We start from the raw sequence: 24,375 nt of genomic DNA, 5'->3' as shown, positions 1-24,375 counted from the left end.
AAAACTCCGATCGTGAGCTTTAAGCAGACTAAGTGCATCATTTTAACTTGTTATTGTTAGCTCTCTCAGTCACTAGTGTGTGATAAAATAATCTAACAAATTCATCCTGAGTAAACTTCTTTCAAGTACATAATTTCCTTCTTTTTTTTTCTTCTAACTATCTATCGTCTTCTCTTTTCTCGCAGTCTTTTTATTCGTATCTCTTATTCAGACGGTATTTTTTATATTTTTCTTTTTGTATTGGCTTTCTTAATTTTTTTTTCTTTCAAGTTTTGTTCGTTATTCGTTATTTGAAGATTCAATTTGGTGATAAAAGAGGATTTTATATCACACTTGGGAATGATATTATTGGCCTTTTATTCAGCATTTATTTAAATTTATTGATTTTATGATTCTATTATAGGTACTGTTGTTTTGTTTATTTTATAATTTTTAAATAACTTGAGTATCGTGTTATTTTTTGGAGTGAAGAAGAGAGTGGCTTATCGTTCTCTGTTCTTTGATTTGGTCAGAAGAAAAGAACAAAAAAAACAAAAAAACAAATTACTTATTTAAATCGAGATACGAGGAGACAGTTCTTGAGGTACATCAAGCGGCAGAAGACATTAAAGAAGTTATGGGAATGTATTTTCTCTTGTTGTTTTATTTGTGATTAAATAGAGGTTAGAAATGACTGTATCATCAAACAGAGTTGCTATATTATAAAAATGAGTCTTTAAAAAAAACTAAGTGTTAAAGACGGTTTTATATCGTAAGATGGGGTCAAACAGAAGACTACTTTGTGACACTTGTATGAAATTAATTACACGAAACACCTTTAAGTTAAAGTTATAACAACTTAAACAAATTATTATCGGACTTCAGCCTGATTGTTAAGCACTCGCCCAGTGACCCAAATATTCCTCTCTGTACATCGTTCATAAATAGCAACTATTTTCACTTAAAAAAATGAAAATGTGAAAAAAAAATTTAAAATGACATGTGAAATAGGTATGCCATTTTACCCGAGCACTAAGTAGGCCATTTTGCCCATTTTGAGTTTTTTCAATCTTATTTTTACACCAAAAAATTTAAAATCGTTTTAAACCAACTTCTTTCAGTATATTAATAAGAAATACTTCATGCGTACATACATTAACTTCTTTTTCCAAAATACAATGTTTTTTATACTTTTTTTTTGCAAACAAAAAATTCACAAAATTTTAACGAGTGTACTTTTTGAGGTGGGTAGAGACAATTTCACCTGTCAAATTTCAAATAATGGCTTGAAGTTGCTGAAATTTCGTATATGTTGGTTTTGCCAGATAAACTTAAGAATCGCGTTCATAAAACTTTCTAACTATTTTCGATTCTACGATTTCTAGCAAGGGGGCCATTTTACCTTGGGGTGCCATTTTAGGCCACTTTCCCCTACAATTGTTTTTTTTTTTTAATTAATTAATTCTCATAAGACTTACAATAAGATATGATTTCTCTTGAAGTTGGAAATATGAAATAATCTGTTACGTACCTGAAATGAAAAGAAATAAAATATTTTTTAGATTCTGTTTTTGTCATGAATTATATTTAAAAAGTATATTTCTATGTAGACTGTCAAATTCTAAGCGTTTACATTGTTTTGCTTTAATTACGAAGTATACAAAGGTTATTTGGGGTAATGAGCGCTTTAGAAAACTCCATAATAGGACCATTGCATGAAGAGTATCATATCAGGCTGTTGTACAAATAGGACAACTGGATGAACCCAGCATATTTAAAATTTGCGATATATTTTGAATACAGAGTGAATATTAGAGAGTTGGCATTATTTTATTAATGAATTTGTATTTACAAAACAACTTATAGTGGAGTAACGAAGCAAATTATTAGTAAGCCCGGCCGAACAGCTCTGATTTCGATGATCTTTTTTTTTTAAATGTGCGTCGGTAATTAAAACTACTTTAACCTCTTTAGTTTAAAAATTGCCGATGTTGTCGTATTGTGTAATTTTTGTGTAATTTAAGGGAAACAAGTAAATGGAAGTTAGGGAGAGTCTTCAATCGTTTAAGCGATAGGTGCAATTTTCTCACAAACTGACTTCAAATACTAAAACAAAAATATTTCGAACACAACGGCAACACCTTCAATATTTAAAAATGCATTTTTAAAATGCCAGAAGATCATTTTTATCTCTAAAATATAAATTCACTAAATTTAATGAAGAGGTTTTGAAAATATGGTCTTCAAACTCAGAATTTAAAAAAAGGTTATTAAAAAAATTTAAAACGACAAACTGTTTCGTAATAAAATTTTTTTGGCCATAGATATTATTATTTAAATTCCGAAAATGAAAAGGTAATACCTATATACAACAGTTTTGAAGCAAAAATTAAAAATTAATTCAATTTCATTGCATTTTTTTTGATAAAAACTGAATTTCTGTATCGAAATAATTGATGTTTTCTAAGACTTTGACAAAGAAGACGTTAACACTTTTGCTATTTAATCTTCAACAATAAGGGTTATTGAATGTAGTTAAAATAAATTAATATTTAAATGTTGAACTGTGAAAAAAAAACAAATTAATTTTTTTTCAAAAACTTCTATTAAAAAAAAGTTTTTCGAAAGTGAAATACTTCTCAATTTTTTTCATAAACTGTGATACATATTGATATTTTCTTTATATTTGAATTTTTAAAAATAAAATGCATCTTATTACGGAAAAGTTTCAATAACGACATGTTAAAATTTTGTCAATACATTTTCTTCAAAATTCTGAGTTTGAGGATTAGTTTTTCAAAAACAATGCATTTAATGAACTTAATTTTAATTTCAAAAATAGAAACAGAGACCTAGCTTTTTAAAAATGTATGTTTAAATATTGTAGGTGTTGCCGTTGTGTTCAAAAACTCCAAATTTTGTTCAAATTTTTTTTTGTGTGTTTGAAGACAATTTGCGAGAAAATTGCATCTATCGCTTCTTAAACGATGGAAGATTCTCACTCACTCCCATACATTTTTTCCTTTTATTTTCTAGATAATCTTTTGGCATCAATTAATTTATGAAATTTGAGTAAATTTTTGAGAACAAATTTTTTTGTTCCCAAAAATCTTCAATTAAATTTAAAAAAACACTACGACAACATCGGCAATTTTTCACTTATAGAGATTAAAGTATTTTTAATTACTGATGATTGAAAAAAAGATCATCAAAATCAGAGCTGTTCGGCCGGGTTCCCTAATATGTCCATTTTTTTAGCTTTAGTTATTCCACTATTAGTACCTATTATATCCAAACAATATTTTGTTCATAACTGTACTCTGTCCCTACTTTTTTTCTGTTAGCTACTGGGTATTATATGTGTTGGACATTGTGAAAATACTGAATAATTGAAAGTCTAATCTTAAGAATTATTGACAAAAATTACCTACTTTACTTAATTAAGGCCCAATTTATTGACTCTCCATTAAACTTAAATCGCCATTAAAAAAGGGAATTTTAAAATTAAAAACCAATTTCGTTTAATTCAGTCTCTTTTAAGGATTTTTTTGAAGTTTGGCATCATTAACTAATTGAGCATTAAATTTAAAAGTAGTTTTAGTTAAAACACCAAATTCGCCCTTTTAAGGCCCAATTTATTCACTCTCCATTATTTTTAAAGGCTCCATTAAAAATTATAAAACTGTCAAATCGCATACAAATTTTAAAATTTCCCTTTTTTAATGGCGATTTTAAATTTAATGGAGTGTGAATAAATTGGACCTAAGAGGGATTTTTAGAGCTCATGGAGGTTTTAAACAGAATTTCTATTTATTCACTCTCCATTAGTGTCAAATGTCATTTCATTTATTTTTTTTATTTGAATTATTATTTTATTTGAAAAATGTCAAATGAGCTAAAGAATTATTAAAAAAACATCACAATTATGAAAAAAGTCCAGACTAGAATTTTTTGTAGGTATACACACATGCATTTGTACCATAAAAAAGAACAACATTCAAAGAAATTAATGCATTTCTTGTCTACTTCGCACAGATAATACCAGATCTACTAGATTATATTCTAAACTTCAAAGCTAATCATTTTTGAGATGCTGCATAATACATACATAACATTGCAATTGAAGCCATGAGAAGAAGAGATATAAAGCTTACTTCTAAACCAATGACACGAGATGAATGCCGATAACACTTAAATTTAAGTTGTTATATTGACACCGATGGAAAAAATTAAAAATTTCACTTAACTCCTTCTTCTCATGGTTTCAATTGTAGGTTGTAGCATTCTTTGGTTACCACTGGTATATCGTTATTCTCTTGCATTTTCTGGCGTTTTCAGCTGCAAAATACTTACGGGTAATAGTTTTTTGGTTTTTCTTCCAATTCAAATCTATTTGATTTGACAATATTGTAGCTTTTGACAGATTATTTTTCAAACAAAATAAAAAATCCCTAGGATATTTTTAACAGAGTTTTAAATTTAAAGTTTCCATTAAGGGCCAATTTATTGAGCCTCCATTAAATTTTGAAATTTATCGCTTTAGTTAACGGCCTCGTTAAACTATTGTCGCCTTTAAGTATACATCATTAAAAATTCATTTAATTCACTCTTCTTTAGTTAAAGTCATTACTTTTAATGGAAACTTTAAATTTAAAACTCTGTTAAAAATATCCTAGGGATTTTTTATTTTGTTTGAAAAATAATCTGTCAAAAGCTACAATTTTGTCAAATCAAATAGATTTGAATTGGAAGAAAAACCAAAAAACTATGACCCGTAAGTATTTTGCAGCTGAAAACGCCAGAAAATGCAAGAGATTAACGATATACCAGTGGTAACCAAAGAATGCTACAACCTACAATTGAAACCATGAGAAGAAGAAGGAGTTAAGTGAAATTTTGAATTTTTTCCATCGGTGTCAAATAACAACTTAAATTTATCGGCATTCATCTCGTGTCATTGGTTTAGAAGTAAGCTTTATATCTCTTCTTCTCATGGCTTCAATTGCAATGTTATGTATGTTATGTTTGTATTATGCAGCATCTCAAAAATGATTAGTTTTGAAGTGGAGAATATAATCTAGTAGATCTAGTATTTTCTGTGCGAAGTAGACAAGAAATGCATTAATTTCTTTGAATTTTGTTCTTTTTTATGGTACAAATGCATATGTGTATACCTACAAAAAATTCTAGTCTGGACTTTTTTCATAATTGTGATGTTTTTTTAATAATTCTTTAGCTCATTTGACATTTTTCAAATAAAATAATAATTCAAATAAAAAAAATAAATGAAATGACATTTGACACTAATGGAGAGTGAATAAATAGAAATTCTGTTTAAAACCTCCATTAGCTCTAAAAATCCCTCTTAAAGGTCGAATTTGGTGTTTTAACTGAAACTACTTTTAAATTTAATGCTCAATTAGTTAATGATGCCAAACTTCAAAAAAATCCTTAAAAGAGACTGAATTAAACGAAATTGGTTTTTAATTTTAAAATTCCTTTTTTTAATGGCGATTTAAGTTTAATGGAGAGTCAATAAATTGGGCCTAAAAGTAAGGACTTTAACTAAAGAAGAGTGAATTAAATGAATTTTTAATGATGTATACTTAAAGGCGACAATAGTTTAACGAGGCCGTTAACTAAAGCGATAAATTTAAAAATTTAATGGAGGCTCAATAAATTGGCCCTAAATTACGAAAACACCTTTTTAAGTTTTTGTTATCAAAATTGTATGAGTAAGATTAAAAAAAAACCAAATGAAAACAAGATTTTAATCTTCTCCACCTATTCGAATATAAACTCCAAATTGGTCAATAAATCATCTTTAACAAATTCTTAAGGGTATTTTCTATAAAATTTGCGCAGAAAAATGCAAACTACGATTAGTTAAAATTGTGGTTAACTTGGTTTCATGAACAAGAAATAAAGAAAAAAGTGACCAAATTAAGCAAATTATGTTTTTGCAGTTTGTCAGTTTTGCTTTTATAAGAAAACGATATGCAATACAAAATTTAATTTAGACTCGAAGTGCTAACCTCTCATGATTCTACATTTAAATGATTTTAAAAGTGATTTAACAAGATTTGAAAAAATAGAATTCATCGCATTGCTCTATATGTGAATTCATTTACTAAATACCATACGAAAAAAACTCATCCAATATTATGCTTTTTTTTGATAACGGAAGAAAAGCAAGAGCTGAGCAGCGAACTCGAAGTTTGAAAAATATGTCAATTCTGATGAACTAATATTGTTGAGAAAAAATAACGGAACAGTTTTGGAAAACCAATATAAGCTCACCCTTATGCTAGGACTTCAAGCATCAACTTCTCTTTATTTTGTTATTTATTTATTTTTTTCATAATTTCAATATTTTTATTGAATTAAATAAAAAATGCTAAAAAAGTTTTTAGTCGGCAGTTTTTTTTTGTCAAAATTGAAATTCATTTAATGTTGAAGAGAAATATATATAAAAAAAAATCCCAACCCGTTTAAAGCGAGACGCCTGCATTCGCAATTATCACGGATCTAGTAAAATTTTTATTTTTAACCAATCTGTTTAGGGTTTTAACAATAACAATACAAATTCATGTTCCTGCATCTGAAATTAGCTGGTCATCATAAAAATTCTATTGTTTTATGAGTTTTTCTTAATTTATATACATAAGTTTGTTGATTTAGTTCCTCAAGAACCAATGCCATACCAAATTGTGTGTAAATCTACTTTTATCTGTTTTTTTTAGTTTTATTTCACATTTTAATGGATTTAAATTATTTTTGTGTTGGTATTTATTCTTTATGGCTAGGGAGATACTGTTATTTAAGACATCATTTATCACATCATAAATATTTTATAACTTGTTCGACTTTTTTTTAGTAGGATGATAGAGGTACATATTAACTCGTTTATCTAATTACACTGGTCAACAAAATTTAACTTTTTTTTTTGCCACAAGAACCAAAATATACTTTTCTAGTAGTTTTTGGGGTGCTGAATCCGAATCTGAAGTCAGAAAAATTTGATTGGCCTTCGTTTTTGAATTATTACCGTTAGAAAAAGTAAAAAAACCTAATTTTGGCTGTTTTCGAGGTTCTATTTTTATGTGGGGTAATTCATTATTAACAAATTTGTAACGGTTATTATAAGAACAGATATTCTTCTTTCAAAAACTTTTAAAATTTTCCCGATATCTCTTTTATTGCTCGAGATATCTTAAGTTTCATTTAATAAGTCAAAGAGAAACTAAACTTAATCTAAAGTTTAAGTCACTGGTCACAGAATTTTTGCCACAAGAACCAAAATTTACTTTTCTGAAGGTTTTAGAGTTGCTGAATCGAAAAAATTCTATTAGCCTCCGTTCTTGAAATATAACCGTTATAAAAAAAAACCTTTTTTGCATTTTATAACGGTAATATTTTAAGAACGAAGGCTAATAAAATTTTTCTGATTGTGGATTCGAGTTCAGCAACCCAAAAACCTTCAGAAAAGTATATTTTGATTCTTGTGGCAAAAAAAGTGTAATTTGGTTGGCCAGTGTTGTTTCTGATTCAAAGACCGCTACTTTAATTTTAAATATCTCGGGCAATAAAAGAGATATCGGAAAGATTTAAACATTTTTTGAAAGAATAAAACAAGCTCTTATAGGCACCGTTACAAATTTATTCACAATTAATTACTCTACATAAAAACATAACCTCGAAAACAGCCAAAATTACGTTTTTTGACATTTTCTAACGGTAATATTTCAAAAACAAAGGCCAATCAAATTTTTCTGACTTCAGATTCGGATTCAGCACCCTAAAAACTACTAGAAAAGTATATTTTGGTTCTTGTGGCAAAAACTTTGTTGACCAGTGTTATTATTGTTTCCTCATGTTGATTTGCATTATTTTATGTTATTGCATTTAGTATGACATAAAGATTTTTTAAATTTCTTTCTTTTACATTCAGTTTTTTTTAATCATTAAACTAATTATTTGCTTGGTATTCATTGTTTATAATGAGAAGAATTCATATTTGCTTATCAGATAAAAGGAATTTTTAAACCATAAAACATTAGTTGTTAAATATGTTATAAATAAATTAAAACGGAAAAACTTTTGTCTGTTGCTTAAATCTTATGGTAATCATTTGAAAATTAATTAATCTACACTGAACCAAATCCTTACGTAAATACAACGAAAAAATTCGTTGAGCCAACGAAAATTTAATTAATTGATGAAAAATGTAATTGGCTCAACGAAATGGCTTTCATACGTTAATGAAGAACTTCATCAATTAACGAAAACTTTCGTATTTTAATGAAATTTTTCATACAAATTTTTGATCGAGAATTAATGAATTTACCTATACATCACTTTACGAAATTTTTTCATCAATTAACGTAAAATTTAATTAAAACTTTCGTAAGCTAAACAAGTTTTTCGTAAATTTTATGAATATTTTAATTAAAGTACCAAAAAATATTCGTTAGCTAACGAAACTTTTTGTTGTATTAATTATTTTTTTAGTAGATTATTCTTACATTCTTTTCGTAGAATTACGAATTTTTTCATTCATTTTTCTTCTTATATTTAATTGGGCTTGTTAAATCATTGATTTAATATAGCTTTTTATGGCCTTTAGTCTAAACAAAAAATTGGCGTAGGTCCCGGTGGAACTCACTTGGACTCATCAGTTGACTGACTTATCGTAAGACACCTTGTAAATACGCAAATATTGTTAATATTCAGCTCAACTTACATATATTTTTAAACAAAAACCTAATGTGAACTATATCCAGCAAGATTAAGTTTTTCATCATTAAAACAGAAATGAACCCTACGTTTTTTTTTTTTTTTTTTGGTAAGGCAACGATTTTTTTTCGTTAACTGATGTATTTTTTCATAAGCCGATGAAGAATTTTCATAAGACAATTATTTATTTTCATAAACTTATGAAGATTTTCGTTAGTTAATGTTGAATTTCATAAGTTAATGAATTTTTTCGTTACTTAATTAAAACTTTGATAAAGTAAGCTAAAAATTCTTATTTTTATTCTTTAAAATGAGTATGAAATTTTTCGTTAAGTGATGAATCTTTTCATTAAATTGGATTTTTTGGCACTAGATAGGGAGAAAAAGTGTATGAAACGTTTTCATTAATTGATGAAGGTTTTCATATTACGAAAAATTACATATTTTCGTTGAGCCAACGAAAATTTCGTTGGGCCAAAGAAAATGTAGTGTATGAAACGATTTTCGTAGTTTTACGAAATTTTATTATTTTCATTGTAAGAACACTTTGATTGGTAAAACAATGAGAGCAACAAATAAAAGAACATCAATGGGTGTAACAGGCTACTTTTGCAGAATGGATGAGTGTAATGGGGTATTATCGATAAGTGCTCAATGCGTACAAGACTTAACATTATTAAAAACATGCGTCATTTTAAGAAAAAATCAAAGAAAAAAATGTTTGTACAGATGACTTGACAGTTGATCTGCTATCATCAGAATTCCTTCTAATTTGAAGCAAAACTATGCCGAGTGACACACAAAACCGCATGTCACTTGCAAACCAAAAGTGAACCTAACTGCCCACAGCCATTGGACCAACAACCACTGACAAAATTAATATCTCAACAAAGTTAACAAATATTATTCACTCAATCTAATTACTATTCATTACGGCACAATTGCTTCTCAGTTGATTGTGCCACAAGACTTACAAAGATTAGTAGATATAGATTGTTTGTATTATGTATTGTATATCTATTTGCTTCCATTTCCATATGGTAATCGGTTCATAGCAATCACCCTCTCGCGCTCTAAATCAAACTTAATTTACTTTCATTCAAATTGGCCGCGTGGAGTTGTTGGTTGCTGCAGCAACAGCAGCAATTCTGCATCACTAGATTCTGCTTAACTTCATCACCTCCTACTCTAATACTGCATCGCGCACCGACTCGGCTTCCACCACCATCAACACCACCACCACCACCACCACAATCGGCTTGGGCCAGTCGTTTTTATGCCTTAAAGGAGTATCGAAATTGAAGCTGGATTTCTCTAATGGAAACGAACAAAAAAAAGAGAATTAGACTCCTCGGGCTTATTGATCCATTGATTGCTTAGTTGGTTACTGTTTTTGTTTTTGTTGTTGCTGCTGATTACTCTACCACCACCACCTTTCCATCGATCGCCTTCTGGTTTTGTTGGTTGGTGCGGTGGCGTATGATGATGATGATGATTACGATGGTGGCATGGAGCGCTTATGATTTTTCGATAAATTTTTCAAAAATTGTAATCTCAATTGCTCATGAAAGTTGATAGTTAGTGTTGCTGCTGTTGTTGCTACTACAAAGTGACTTTACATATCAGGAGAATTTTCAATGATTAAGTGATCATTTAACGCCCACTTCATTATTTGTGGGCGGTTTATTGAATTTCCAATCGATTTGCATTTTGAATTTTGTTTACACATTTTGCGTCGAAATCAAACCCAAATTGCAGTTAATTTTCATTCCAGTTCAAATATGTGTGCAATCTTTGGAGATCGAGATGGTTAAGTGAAATTCTTTTAACAAAGAAGATAAACTACTTTGCTCTTCACAACATTCCACATCTGATTTGGGTTCAAAGGAAAATGCTAATTTAAGTGAAAATCTGCAGAGTGAAGGTAACTATTGGTAACCGTTTGGTGAGTTTTTAGTCACGGAGCAGTTCCTAGATGTGAATTTAGTTAACTGGATTCCTGTAATAAATATGTGTGTTCAAAACTGGATCGCAAAAATAAAAAGTCTCTGTTGATTGTAGTGTGTTGGTTATTCATGAAATACAGTGACAAGTGGAAAAGTGTGACTTTCGCGAGTGAAAAGCTGTTAGAAACTGAAAAATGGATTTTGCAAAACTTTCTTCTTTTTATTTTGGTAAAATGATTTCAAGTTTAGATTAGATGTGGGGAAATTGATTGGATTAAGTCAACATACAATAGTCGGAATAAGTATTTTGACATATTAACATTTCTCGATCCGGTGAATTTGGAATTAGGCCTTTTTCAATACAAAAAAAAAAAAATATTAATATTGCGATTTTATATATTCTATATAAAACTATTTTGGTTCAGAAAAATGCATTTTTTCTGATAAAAAATAAAATTCTTGAATCCGTACTAATATAAAGGCACTTTGTGTGTTTTCGAAGTAAAATGTATGAATTACTGACAAAATTTGATTTTTAATTGGTCCCAAAAGCCAATGATTCTTTTTATTTTTGGGTTTGATGACAAATTAAACGTTTATACTTAGGTTCTTAGACGTTTTACACGAATCATTGGCTTTTTGGGACCAATTACAGATTTTATTTAATTTCTTCGAAAAAAACACCCTTTCACCAAAAATTTTTTTATGAAAACTCTTTTCCATGGGAAACAGAATATATTCAATGAATTTCGTAAGGGTACCTTTTATACCATTGTATTTATCAGAGTTATCGCGGATTTTCCCTATTTCCCAAAAAGAACACTCTTTCACCTAAAATATTTGTATAGTCTGTTTGGGTTATTGGTTTCTGTTATAAATGAAACTTTTATAACATTTTTTTTCCAGTTTTGTGGTACTAATTCCGAATTTCATACACTTTATAAGATAATTTTGTACACTTTATAGATTCTTAATTCTTATACCAACTAAAACTTTTTTACCAAGTTTTAAAAATTAATAATATTTAAGTCAGCTGTTATGATACCTTTCTGTTTCTGGCACATAACTCAAGCTATCAAAAAAACACCCTTTCACCAAAAAATATTTTTAAGAAATTTTTGAATCCTTTGTCCTTGCTTTATCTAAGACCTTCAACCCGAATTTCATCAGTGCGGGAAAGAGGCGTGGGAATATTTAAAAAAAAAAATCCCAAAATCAAACTTTTTGCCAAGTTTCATGAGTGTAACAATTTTTAATTGCCTAATTTACCTTACTAACTTAAAAATGTAATATATTCAAAGTATTAAATTTAAATAAAATTTTGGTGTTGCCTCATATGTAACCCAAATTTTCATACAATCTACGCCAAAATTTTTAACAGTGTAGGTAGATGGCGGTATTGCCAGTTACTTAGATTTCTTCCTTTGCCTCGAATCCTTGAAGTTTCAATTTTTTTATTTCAAGTCTGGGTTCAAACTACGGCATACGTTGGTTAACGTATGATCTCTATATGTCCCCATCTTTTTCTACTGATTAAATAGAGACAGCAATAGTCAAAAAGTTTAATCATGATATTCTAATAAAATCAAATTTTAAATATAAAAACAAATTTATTCTAGAACATAAACAAAATTTCAACAAATATTTAACCTCTTTCAAAAACCAAAAAATATTCACCCCTATTGCGATTGTCAACTATCAATTGATAGTCGATAAATATTGAAATTCATTATCTTAAAACCTTATTTGTTTCTAAATCAGTCAACTTTTCAAAAATATTTTTCAATTTTATTTCAATTCTAGATGGTAAGCATTAATAAGAATGTCAAAACTTTAAGTAATTGAGTTATAAGACATGGAATTTCAGTATTTATCAATCATCAATTGATAGTTCACAATTGCAATAAGGGTGATTATGATTTTTATGAAATTCCAAAAACTTTTTTTTTAAGTTTCAGTTAATTTTATTTTTTTAAACGTTGATTTAGTAGGTTTTCAATTTAAGATTCTCGATAAATCGACCCATCCACCTACAGGTAGACATTGTTTTTCTTCGCAATGTGATATTTGATTTTAATTTTTAGTTCGATTTTCGAACAAAAGCATAACATATTCCTAGTACCGTTACCACAAAGCTTAAATATCTAACTGAACAACTGATTAATAAAATCTGAATCTGAAAGACCAGGCTTTTTCCAAATTAATGAAACATTCTTAACAATTTTGTTTCATACTGTAGAAAAGAAAAAATATTGTACCTACCTAATTTTCTTTTCATTCATAATCCAAATTCGTTGTTCGTTTCGGTTGCGCCTATTCAATCAAAATTCAAAACGCCACCCATTATCCATTTTTCACCTCGACAGCTCCTCATCTTAAATCGAGAGCGAGATATTCCATCATATCTGCGCGCGGATAAATTGAAATTATGGCAAACGCGTGCACACGCGTACCACTGATGCGCGCCTGCCTGATGAAGTAATTACACTTTTAGTTGGAACAAATTCGTGATCAGTTTTTCGTTTTATCAATGAAGCTTGCACCGTAAACTTGTGTTATGCCAACCATTCGTTGGTCTTTAAACAATATGGCACGCACTTTCAACTTACAGACATAGCGATCTTGTAAATGGATACCGCAGCAGCCTTGATCAATTTAAGCAGCAGCGGCCGCGACGGACCAGTCAGTCAGTTTTTTGTGGTGCTTGAGCGCTTGCGCCCCAGAGGAGTGACCAAATTATCTCTACGCGAGCGTGATTGAATACGAAAAAAATTGATCAACGGACAAAAAAATCTAAAGATACAAAAAGCAAAAAGAACTCGCATCCATAAGATCGTGATCGATAATTGAAGTCTACTGTTCGCGTTCTCTCAGCCGCTTTCAATTGATTTTTACAGATTTTTACACAGATTGTGTTTACCACGACACCAAAGCCAGCGTGTTGGCTTTGAGATGTGTCGGTAGGAGTTGGACGTTTCATTGCTGCTCTTGAGCTGTCTGTCTGTTATGTTGTTGTTTCTGCTGCTGTTGGCTTCCCCGATTGTCTGCAATAGCGATTTTGGTTCTGATTTAAAAGTCAGTTTCATTTTGATATACGTGTGACCTATAAGCTCGATTATATACTCGCACTTCTACCGTAGTAAAATTTATAGCTCATACACTATTTGTCAGATAACAGGCTACATGGAGTAGAGAAGGGGTGCAAGGGTGTGACCATAAATATCACGGAGTCACTCCAGATAGGACTACATACTGTGCACTTGTATCGGATTTATTATCTTCCGACATAGACCCATATATGTAGGTACCAATTAAAACAATAAACTTAGAAATTTTTGAATGTTAAAAAAAAGTAACATAGAAGTAGAATTGTAAAAAATAAACGACAAATGAATGTGACCCAGAAGTGTAGGTGTTGGCAAATATAATTAAAAATTTCTATGAAAAGCGAAGTTGAAGTTTTGAACATTAATGTTCAGGTCCATTCGCTGAAATTCAAGTTAAACATAAACTCTTGTTCTCTACTTTCTGCATTAACTGTAACATAATTTATTATACATAACTTACCTAAATTCTTAAGATTCGTTTGAACAAACGTTAAATAGCAAACTTGAATTTAAGAGAAGCTACTGAAGGATACCGATTTTATACTACACTCAAAAATTAGTTTGACTTAAGGATATTTAGTTTCAATTTGGGAATTTAGTGTTATTCACTAAAATTTGACATTTTCAACTTTGAATTTTCGAGTTTAGAATTTTTCAACTTTAGATTATCTATAAGTTATGTATGTTGTTATTCTCTCAATCTCAATTTTTCGATGTTTCCTATGCTTTTTAAAGCAGTTGTTAAGTGTGCCCATGATTATGAAAGTGGACTAAGTCACTTTTTGCATCGTTTAAAGAAAAACTTACATAATAATTTTCTTATAACGATTTAATTATATTTCTTTTATGAAATCACTAGAGGAGCAATAAAGAAGTTTATTTACTACGATTTCGCTTTCAAATAAACTTTACCCCTTAAATAATAATTATTTTAAGGCCAGATTTGAGGCCATTTTTAGGAGTGACTTAGTCCACTTTCATAATTAAGGGCACAAGTATCCTAATGGTTTTTTGTATGTATATTTCATATATATCAAGGGAGGAATCACGCCCCTGAGTAAGAAATCTTTATTCCTGCATTATTTGATAATAATAATAATTCAGCGAAAATGGGCGTATTACCACTCCCCTTGGGAAGAAAATTTTAAGTCTCGGAATTTTTCCCTATCCTAACTACCAGTTCTACCGTTCGACTAAGTTTCAAGACTTTACAATAAATCAGAAGTGTTCTTAAATATTTTCGATTTTTTTCTCTTTGTTTATTTTACAAGATATGTAAATCACTGTGAAAATTTCAAGTTTCTTCGATTATGGGATGATCTTTGAGGTTTTTGTTATTTTTGAAGCCCTATCTCAGAATCTACCCATTCTAAGAAGCTGAAAATTTCTGAACTGGTTACTTAAGATTAGCTCTACAAATATTATTTCTGGCATCTTTGGGATAGGAGTAAATAAGAAGGGGGTGGAAAATGGCATCAGTTGTAAGAAGGTAGGTAGGTAGAGATGGAGGTTATAAGCAGCCTAGCTTGATGAACCAATTAGCGCAGAATGCGCCGTTTTGATACCAAAACTTGTGAAACCTATGAGTTATAAATGGATTAATTGGAATAATGTGATTTCAATTCATACGAGTATTTAGGCTAGCCTAAAACCACTTCGTTGCATTGAGGAATGAGATCAAGTCTTTGATCTTTAATTCTGAGATGTTATTTATATCGTTGAAAAATTCACTGCCCAGAGAGAGCACTCTACTTCTAGCAAGGGCAGGACATTGGCATAGGAAGTGGAATACAGTTTCTTTTTCCTGCTGATTCAAACAACTGCGACAAAAGGTGTTGTAAGGTATACCTAGCTTTGCTGCGTGGGTTACTATCGGCCCATGCCCCGTACATACCGCAACGATCCTGCTAATTTATTTTCTGGGTCTAGAGATTAGATCATATGTTTTGGATTTATCATAGGTGGGCCAGATTTTTCTGGACATGACGCAGCTAGTCAAGTTGTGCCACCTATTGTTAGCTTTTGTTAGGTATTTTAAGAAGATATCGCCCTTCATGACTCCCATGGGGATGTTAACTATTTCTGCTAGTGACTCATGAAGGGCCGATCCTTGCCTGGCCAGTTCATCCGCCTTTTCATTGCCTTCAAAACCACTGTGACCTGGGATCCAGATGAGAGTGATTGTGAGGCTTCCACTCAGAAATGAGAGTTCCTCTCTGCACTGCTGAACTAATTTGGAGAATGTCGTGACCGAAGCAATTGCTTTTAAAGCTGCCTGACTATCTGTTAGTATAGCTTAGCTATGCTTTGGTTTTGATTTGGATATAGGCTAAGTAATTTGCAAGCTTCTTTAATTGCCAGCAATTCCGCTTGGAATACACTGGCAAAGTTTGTTAGTCGAAAGATTTTGAGATATTGAGGGATTCATAGTAGACACCCTCACTGGACCCCACAATCCATTTTTGAGCCATCAGTGAAAATGCAGGTGTCGAAGTCTCTCCCTAAGTAGCACACTGGTGTATAAATTAGTGTAAATTCATTAATTTTGGTGTAAAATTGAGAAATTTGAATAAAATGGTGTATTTATCAAAAAAGATGGTATAAAAATTATACCATCATCTTTTCTGTGCAAAATTTCAACATTTCTTTTAAGATTCCGTGCAAAAAATACGCCGATATTCAATTGTTTTTATAATACACCATTATTGGTGCATAAGATTATTCGATTCTCAAATGAACCGAAACGGTATATTGTTTACACTCTCTTTGGTGTAGGAAGTACACCCTCTGGACATAAAATTCACCAGACTGCAAAAGTGGGAGACGTCATATTTTACCATGGCCGCCATTTAAATAATGAAGATAGCGATTAATTATTTTACTATAATAGTACTATATCGGCCTAATTATCCCGCATTCTTACTCTTTTCGATTCGTTTATATTATAATAAGAGAACGCTTCTAAAAAAAATGTGAAAACAACAAAAAAATTATTATTTTTGAAAAACTGATTTTTAAAATCGAAAAAAAAATCATTGATTCATTGAAATTTTTGAGGCGCTCGATTTTTAGACGGGGTAGTATCTAAAATCAGTAGATGGAATTTGTTTCGTTCTTAAATTAGCCACTCAAATTCATACTTAATCATTAGTTAATTGTATTGTGATAGAGAATAATTTATTTTCATTTATTTCATAAAAAATAGTGTACATTTTAATTCATGAAATTATTTAAGGTTAAAAAATAAAATTTGGTTCAAATTATAAATCAGAATAATTTAAATGGTGTATTTTATCCATAGATTTATTGTGTATTTTTCAATTTCAAAGGAATAATTTTTCACCAAAAACCAGTTCGTTTTTTATACCACTAGCTCTATTTATATACCAAAATCGGTTTAATTTTTTAACCAGCGGAGTTTATTATATACGAGAAAATGGTATATTTTTTATATTCAAAATGCATATCACGAAAGTGCAAAAAATACTCCAAATATTTTGGTGTATTTTAGACTTTTGTGCTACTTGAGTCGCCACAATGCCCTCTTCCCAGTCTGATCTAGACGGGAAGCTGACCTTGCAATTCATTACAGTATTCAAAATAGGAGTGCAGTAGTCCGTGAGTGTCAGAAGCATATCCGATGGTATTAAATTTGCTGTGTCACTGTGACCAAAAGGTTTTGCCTTCCAACAGCCTGTTTCTTTTAGCCTTAAAACGCTACAAGAGACCTGGTATTTTATATGAAGGTCTATGAGTAAAAGGTGCAAGAGAACGTTTAGAGCCTCAGTAGGGCACGACCGGAGGGCTCCAGTCGTCCCTATACGCTTGCTGTTCTTTGGATTTTCTTAAGTTTGTTGATGTTATATGCTTTATTCAGTGCAGGCCACCAAACAATGGCGCCGTAAGTAAGAATGGGTCGTACCACCGCTGTGTAAGTCCATAGAATCATTTTTGATTTAAGACCCCATTTTTTCCCAAAGGTTTTACTGCAGGCATAGAAAGCAATGCTCGCCTTCTTAACCCACTCTTCTATATTTAGCTTCCAGCTCAGTTTAGTGTCCAAAATTACACCTAAATATTTTGCGCTAGAAGAAAGTGATAAGATTTGGCCGTTAATCTGAGGTAGAGGGAAGGCAGGGATTTTGGTTTTAGTTGTAAAAAGCATCAGTTCCGTTTTACTTTGATTAACTCCTAGGCCACAGCTTGTAGCCCAGTTGCAACTTTTCTCAAAGCCGTGTCAGTGATCTCGCTGATCACGGGTAAAAATTTTCCTGATAGGTACAAGTACAACCAGATCATCCACTGCCTTCACTCCACTTCTCTCAAGCTTCACGAGGATATTGTTCATAACAAGGAGCCATAAAAGGGGGGAAAGAACGCCACCCTGAGGCGTACCCCTGTTGACGCACTTAAAACAGTTTGAATTTCCTAAACTTGCTTGAATTCTTCTCTCTTTTAGCATTGAAATAATCCAACTTCTGATGTAGTCTTCTACTCCAAAAGTCACTAGGGCCTCGAGAATAAATTCAGTTGTAAGAAAATGTATTAATAAACAGATAACACAAGCATTTATTTTTATGGAGAATACTTACCGCAACCATTTTTGCAAATCTTACTTCAGGTTTTTATCGTGTACGTGTACACAAAAACAACGTGTACTATTTTCCGATCAGATTAATTGTTTTGGGTTGTAGCTCTAGATAGAAACATTCGGACTGTAGAGTATCGGGTAAACCCCAGTCTAAGATAAACTGGGTTCTAAAAACGACTATGAATATGCCCTAATAATCATACATGGCATTACCATGATGCAAGTTCCAACAACAAAAAAGGGCCATATTCAAAGACGCTGCCTAAGCTGCTACAAAGAAAGACTGGAGTTTATCCTATTCAAATAACATTGGATGAACTTATAATTGGATATACTTTATACAATGTTATTTGAATAGGATAAACTCCAGTCTTTCTTAGTAGCAACTTAGGCAGCGTCTTTAATTATGGCTCATTGTAATCATGGCATCGGTATATTAATATACGAATCCTCAACTTAGTAGGGAAGAGGAGAGCAGTTGGGAGTTGGGACAGAGCAAAAAGTGTAAAAACGAATTGTTTTTGATACTGCAGTAATTTTACAGACCTCGAAATACCAACCAGACATGACTTTAAATGAATGCTCAAAAACTGGGTACAGCAATCCTGTCTGCACTTCTGTGTGTCTGTATACATATGTATATACGTCGAACTTTAAGTATTTGTCGATTAAGATTGAAAACTAGAAAATTAATTCTAAAAGACACTTTAATTTGACTTATTTGAAGTTACCTATGTCATGGAATAGTTAAGTAAAAATAAGTTAGTTAAAAATTATAAAATCAATATAATATTATATTATTGCATGCTCAAAACTGCCCCAATGGTGTCCAAAGCTGTGCCATTTCAGTAGCGGATCAAGGAATTCGGTTTGGAAGGGTCACAGGATTCACAAAACTTGCTGCCCAAAATGAACGTAAAAATGGTCAGACGCACATAATATTTTTATTAAGAGAAAACTATCAAGAAATGATTTTTGTTATGTTTAAAGTCCATTATGTAAAAAGATTAACTTTAGCTACCTTACAAAATGCTTTACAAAATCTTATTATTATTAGATCAAATATATTTTCGAGAGAAATTTTTATGGGAGAAGCATTTTAAGAAAAGAAAATTTTCAACATCTTTTGAGTAGATTTTTTAGAAATTGAAAATCAAAATATAAACCGAGGGGCTAAGGTGTTGTTGTATTTAACTTGTAAATTGTTTAGGTCCGACTGCGTTTTTTCGTCCAGTTGCAATTGAAAACACATATTTATATTTAATCAACACTAAATACAAAATTTGAATAGAATCAAATGTCCCCTTTTCGAAAAATTGATATTAAAAAAAAAATTGTTTGAATCCAAAAAAAATAATTACTAAAAATCTAATTTTTGATTAAAACAATAAAAACTTTAGTTTAAAAAAGTCTTTTGAAATTGAGTTTGTCGTTTTGGACAAAGCCATAAGTTATGAACCGTTCTAAACTGATAAATCGTAGTGTTATGTTTGACTGCTATTTGAATTTTGGTGTTTTTACGTATGCAGAACTTGACAACTTTGAAAGCAAATGTTAGCTTGAACAAAAAAATTTTACAAATTTAAAATTATGTGTCGGAAGAAATCAATATCCTGCACACAAAGACTAGCGTAAGTTCATGACCTTTAAGACCTCTCCCCTAGATCCCTAGTATGGCTTTCATAAAAGTTTTTGTTTCAAATTCAAATGAAGCGTTTCTAACAAGATGTCAAAAAATCTCTTAACCTGTTTTTTTTTTACTCAATAATAACTAAAATCGCAAAATTAATTCGAAAAATTTCAAACACTTTTGTCACTCCCGACAACAAAATCAAGCATCTATTGCAGTAGTTGCAGTTGCATCCTTATTTTCTGAGGTGAGATACAAATTTACAATATTTTCATAGTTAACATGATGTCTTCCATCATCCGTCTCACCATTGTGGCTATAGATTTCATCACGACAATTTGATTGCCTTTTTTTTGCCGTAACTCAAGATGCGAGCCAAAGCGAGGAATTAATAATGAAGAAAAATTATAATGAAAAGTAAAGCGATTACTCGCAAAAATGTATCTAGATCAACTTGCCATCTTAAGAACAAAGACGATTAACGATCAACCTGCAAGGATCTGGTTTTATGATTGCCATCATCATCTTAGGGGAATTTGTTAGGTTCTTTGTGAGAAAACTTCCTTGTTGTATGCCCCCATCTATTTTCTCTCTATGTACATAAGTCTACCGCATCGATAATGATGATCGTAGCAGTTGTACAATGGCGGCTACATTTCTATCAGCACTATAGTCGCATCGCGGAGCAGGCGCATTTCGTTCGAACTGGACAGTCGACAATCGGAGCGGATGGATATTTGTCTCGCATAAACGATATGACAATGATGAAATTCCGGGCATTGCTGCGAGGTTCTATGAAGTTTCGTGCGAAATAGGCATAGCTCACATAGGATTGCAAGTGCGGATCAAAGATTCTGCGAATTGTGTTGCACAGATATCCATCCCATCCCATCCATCTGTCGTAGTCGGTGCGTTGCTTCGCCTTCGTCGCGTCATCGATCGCTTTTGTCGATCTATCTATGTGCAATGATGTCCATCTGACATGAAAGATATATATGAGATTTATGTTGTGCTGCGAGCGTTCTTTAGATGTGCGACGACGTATAAGATTGGCGTAGCTTTGATTTCTTTTTAATTGCGGAATCTTTTATATGCTATTATTTTTGTTTGCATCTTCGCCGTCGCGCCGTCGTCGTCGTCGTGGTTGTCCGTGACAGATATCTTGTGGTCGGGTTTTTATGGTGTGTGGAAAGGATAAGAGGACCATTTTTGAAATATTTCAAATTAAAAATTCACTGGAAATGACTTTTTTTTAAAACGGAGTTCTTTTTTCTGAAATAATCTAATGGGGTATTTTTATGCGGAATTCAGTAAGAAAAATTAATATTATTGTATTGCGTACTATTGCACTTATGATTATTTCTTATTTAAAAAAAAAAAATCAAGGTTCTCACAATCAAGAGATGGTTTGGAGTTAAATGACTTAAACTGGTGCTCTGTAATTCTTCCTGAGTCTGAAGTCTTGAATATCTGATCAATAGAAAACATGACATAAGCTTTTATAACCAGTCAACAAATATAATTAATTCTAGCAAAAAAATCATTTTCATTACCTACAAATAAAAAAAATTAGTCAGTGAAAAAAAACTAGATGTAAAACTAATCAAAAAATAATAAAAGTTCAAAAAGCATTGATTTTACTAGCTTTGATATAAAATTTGTGCTGAATCTAAACCAATTAAAAAAAAATTGCATACTTTTGGGGTAGATACAAACATTTAATGTACTGTAATTTCTACACGGCAAGTAATAAAAGAAAACTTATGTAAAATGTACTCAACTACATGTTTGTAGAACATGTTTTTTTCTAAATCGTACTGTCTTTGAGATAGGTACGATAAACCCATTTTTTTTTAATTTGACCCACTATAACGGCTCTAGCGGACAAAGGAACTTTCAGGACTTTTCACAGGTTGTGAACCATTTAAATGCCAACCTGTGTAAACCAAAAACAAGCCTGTTACAAATGTTTTCCTTGGAAAAGTCTATTCTTACTGGGCGATACTCTAAGTTTTAAATTTTGTATGTAGGTATATAAACATTTAATTTGAGAAAATTTGAGAAAATTATCTTGTTTTGAAATCAGAATATACAGTCGACTCCCTCTAAGTCGAACTTTCAGTTTATTTGTTACAGGCCGCATGTATCTAAAATGATATATTTTATAGCAGCAGAGAATTTAGGTTAATTCTCGATCAGATTTTACTTATTTCAAGACACCTATGAAATTGATAAAAAGTTCGCTGCTCTCTTTTGTTTTATTGAATCTTAATTTGCTAGCTAGAACTTTTTCTATTTTGCAGAGTTGTTCCACGGGAAAATCATAATGAAAATCAATAAATAGTCAAACATAATTATGCAGGGAGTGTGACGAAATGAAATAACAATTTGGCAGTGTACGTAAGAGAATATAAAAGAAATTTTATGCAAGACCTTAAACTTACTAAATTAAAATTGCCAAAATATTCCACTTACTAAGTCCTTCTTTGCGAAAGAATCTTAATACGCTGCTTTGGTATATATGTACATATTTCAAAGCTATCTAGTCACATCATTGATTTCCTGGTTCTTGAATAAAGCTGGCAGATTTCCACATCATCTTTTATTCGATTAGTTCAAACGCAAACAAATCCACAAATTTATTTGATCTGTCCACGTCTGTCTAAAGCAAAAAAAGGAAGAGGCAAATATCTTCATTTCAGGTGGTCTCCATTAGTTTCTATCGAATTCCTTAGTTTTTTTTCTGAATTCCCCTTGCACTATTTCCCTGTTTTCATCTTTTCAACTATTTCTGTTTAATCATTCCTTTAAACTATTTAATTCCTTTTCTTGAAAAACCAATCAATTCGACATTTCATTAGCACAAGCTCACGACCGGCCAGCTAGTCAGCCAGACCACCACCACATCGGCTGGCCAGATCGCCGCAACACTATACACAAATTCGTTATTCCCACCTACGAAATCCGGTTGTTCCACAAACTAAGACATTGACCGTGTCCCTGTGATGCACTCCTCTTGACTTCGGTTTTCTTTTTCGTCCTCATCTTCGTGTCCATACCATAGCATCACCAACCACATCGAACAATCATCACCATGGCCATTAATTAAGTGCAAAAACCAATTCGCACTATTTAACAATATTTTATTAAAAAAAATTATCTAACAGAATCTTTTTGGTGTTGTTGTGCATAAAAAAAATAGTTTACGCATCGAAAAATGTTGCGTCACAATCAACTTGCTTCTGCTTCTAATTCTTATTGATATCAGATTTTTTTTTTCTTATTTTTCTAGAGTAAATTATCATAAAAATACCAAACGGAATAATTTTCAAAAAAAAATAAAAAACTACAAAGAACAAAAACGAAATACGAAAAAAATTTCACGCCACAACAAGCGCCTTAAACAATCTAACAGCTCAATCGACAGCCACAACTTATCACCAGGACCACGCATCATCAGAAAATTATAAAAAGAATCCCAGGCCCAACTAACACAACAACATCAACAGGAAGCTTCTTTTCAGAGAGCAGAGAACGAACAGAGAGAAGAGTTGGGGCCTCCTTTTCTACCTTGTGGCACTTCGTTCAAAATGCATTCTTAGTTTTCAATGTTAATGGGCCAATTAAAAACAATGTTTATATTGAATGTTTATATTATTGCCATTATGGATGCAGACATAACCGGCAAGATATTGGCAGCGACATCAGCGGTGGAAGGGTTAACTGATGCTCCTCACAGGCGGTCGCACCGCAGTCGCTCGAGCAACATCATACAGACACACTTTGGCTTTGCACAGAATAAAAGCAAAAAAAAAAATCCCAAAATAACATTTGGCCAGATTTTATGTGGCATCTCCTACTTCTTGGTCAATATACAAATTGAGTGGCCACCAATAAAGTCACAGTGATGCTGCTTATGCATTGACATGGCTGCTGTTCTGCATACTGACGGTAGATGGTGTATGCGTAGATGCATATGCAAGAGACGTATGTGTCATTCTAAGAGATATTTTATAATACGTTATGGGCTTTTTGTGGTGTATCGCTATACTTTGGATACTTGTATATATTTGTGTATGTGTGTGTTATGTTAATGACTTCATTTGGATCTCTCTGATTTGAATCAGGATGTGGACGAGAGCTTAGTAGTTGACAGCTCTGGGATATCATTGAAAATTGAAGTATTTCAAAGAGCCGCTAAACAGCAGGACAGGTTGCTGTCTCTAGATTTTTTTATATGAAAGTATGGCGTATAGCAAAGGTATATGTGTGGGATTGAATAAAATGTGATTAGACAGTTTTTGAGTAAAATATGTTAAGAAGGGAAGTCATAAACGACTTTCATGTAAGACAGTTTTATGGTGATTAGGATCACTGGTGAAAATG

The 24,375-nt window shown here is 31.5% G+C and overlaps 2 protein-coding genes across 3 annotated transcripts in view; one reads left to right on the top strand and one right to left on the bottom strand.

Annotated features, from left to right (window-relative positions):
• LOC129913068 (protein limb expression 1 homolog) overlaps positions 1 to 14,340 on the bottom strand; it is a 51,467-nt gene extending 37,127 nt beyond the window's left edge. The window contains exon 1 of the mRNA XM_055991489.1: positions 14,229 to 14,340. The gene's annotated coding sequence lies outside the window, so the exon portion shown is untranslated. The remainder of the gene's footprint in view (positions 1 to 14,228) is intronic.
• LOC129913067 (protein I'm not dead yet-like) overlaps positions 1 to 23,635 on the top strand; it is a 45,052-nt gene extending 21,417 nt beyond the window's left edge. For both annotated transcript variants that reach the window (XR_008771973.1, XR_008771974.1), the window contains exon 16: positions 23,282 to 23,635. The gene's annotated coding sequence lies outside the window, so the exon portion shown is untranslated. The remainder of the gene's footprint in view (positions 1 to 23,281) is intronic.
• The last annotated feature ends 740 nt before the right edge of the window (positions 23,636 to 24,375 follow it).

Source organism: Episyrphus balteatus, chromosome 3, assembly GCF_945859705.1.
Source record: "Episyrphus balteatus chromosome 3, idEpiBalt1.1, whole genome shotgun sequence".
NCBI lineage: Eukaryota > Metazoa > Arthropoda > Insecta > Diptera > Syrphidae > Episyrphus > Episyrphus balteatus.
Note: the sequence above shows the minus strand (reverse complement) of the source record. Positions and strands in the feature narration are given on the sequence as shown.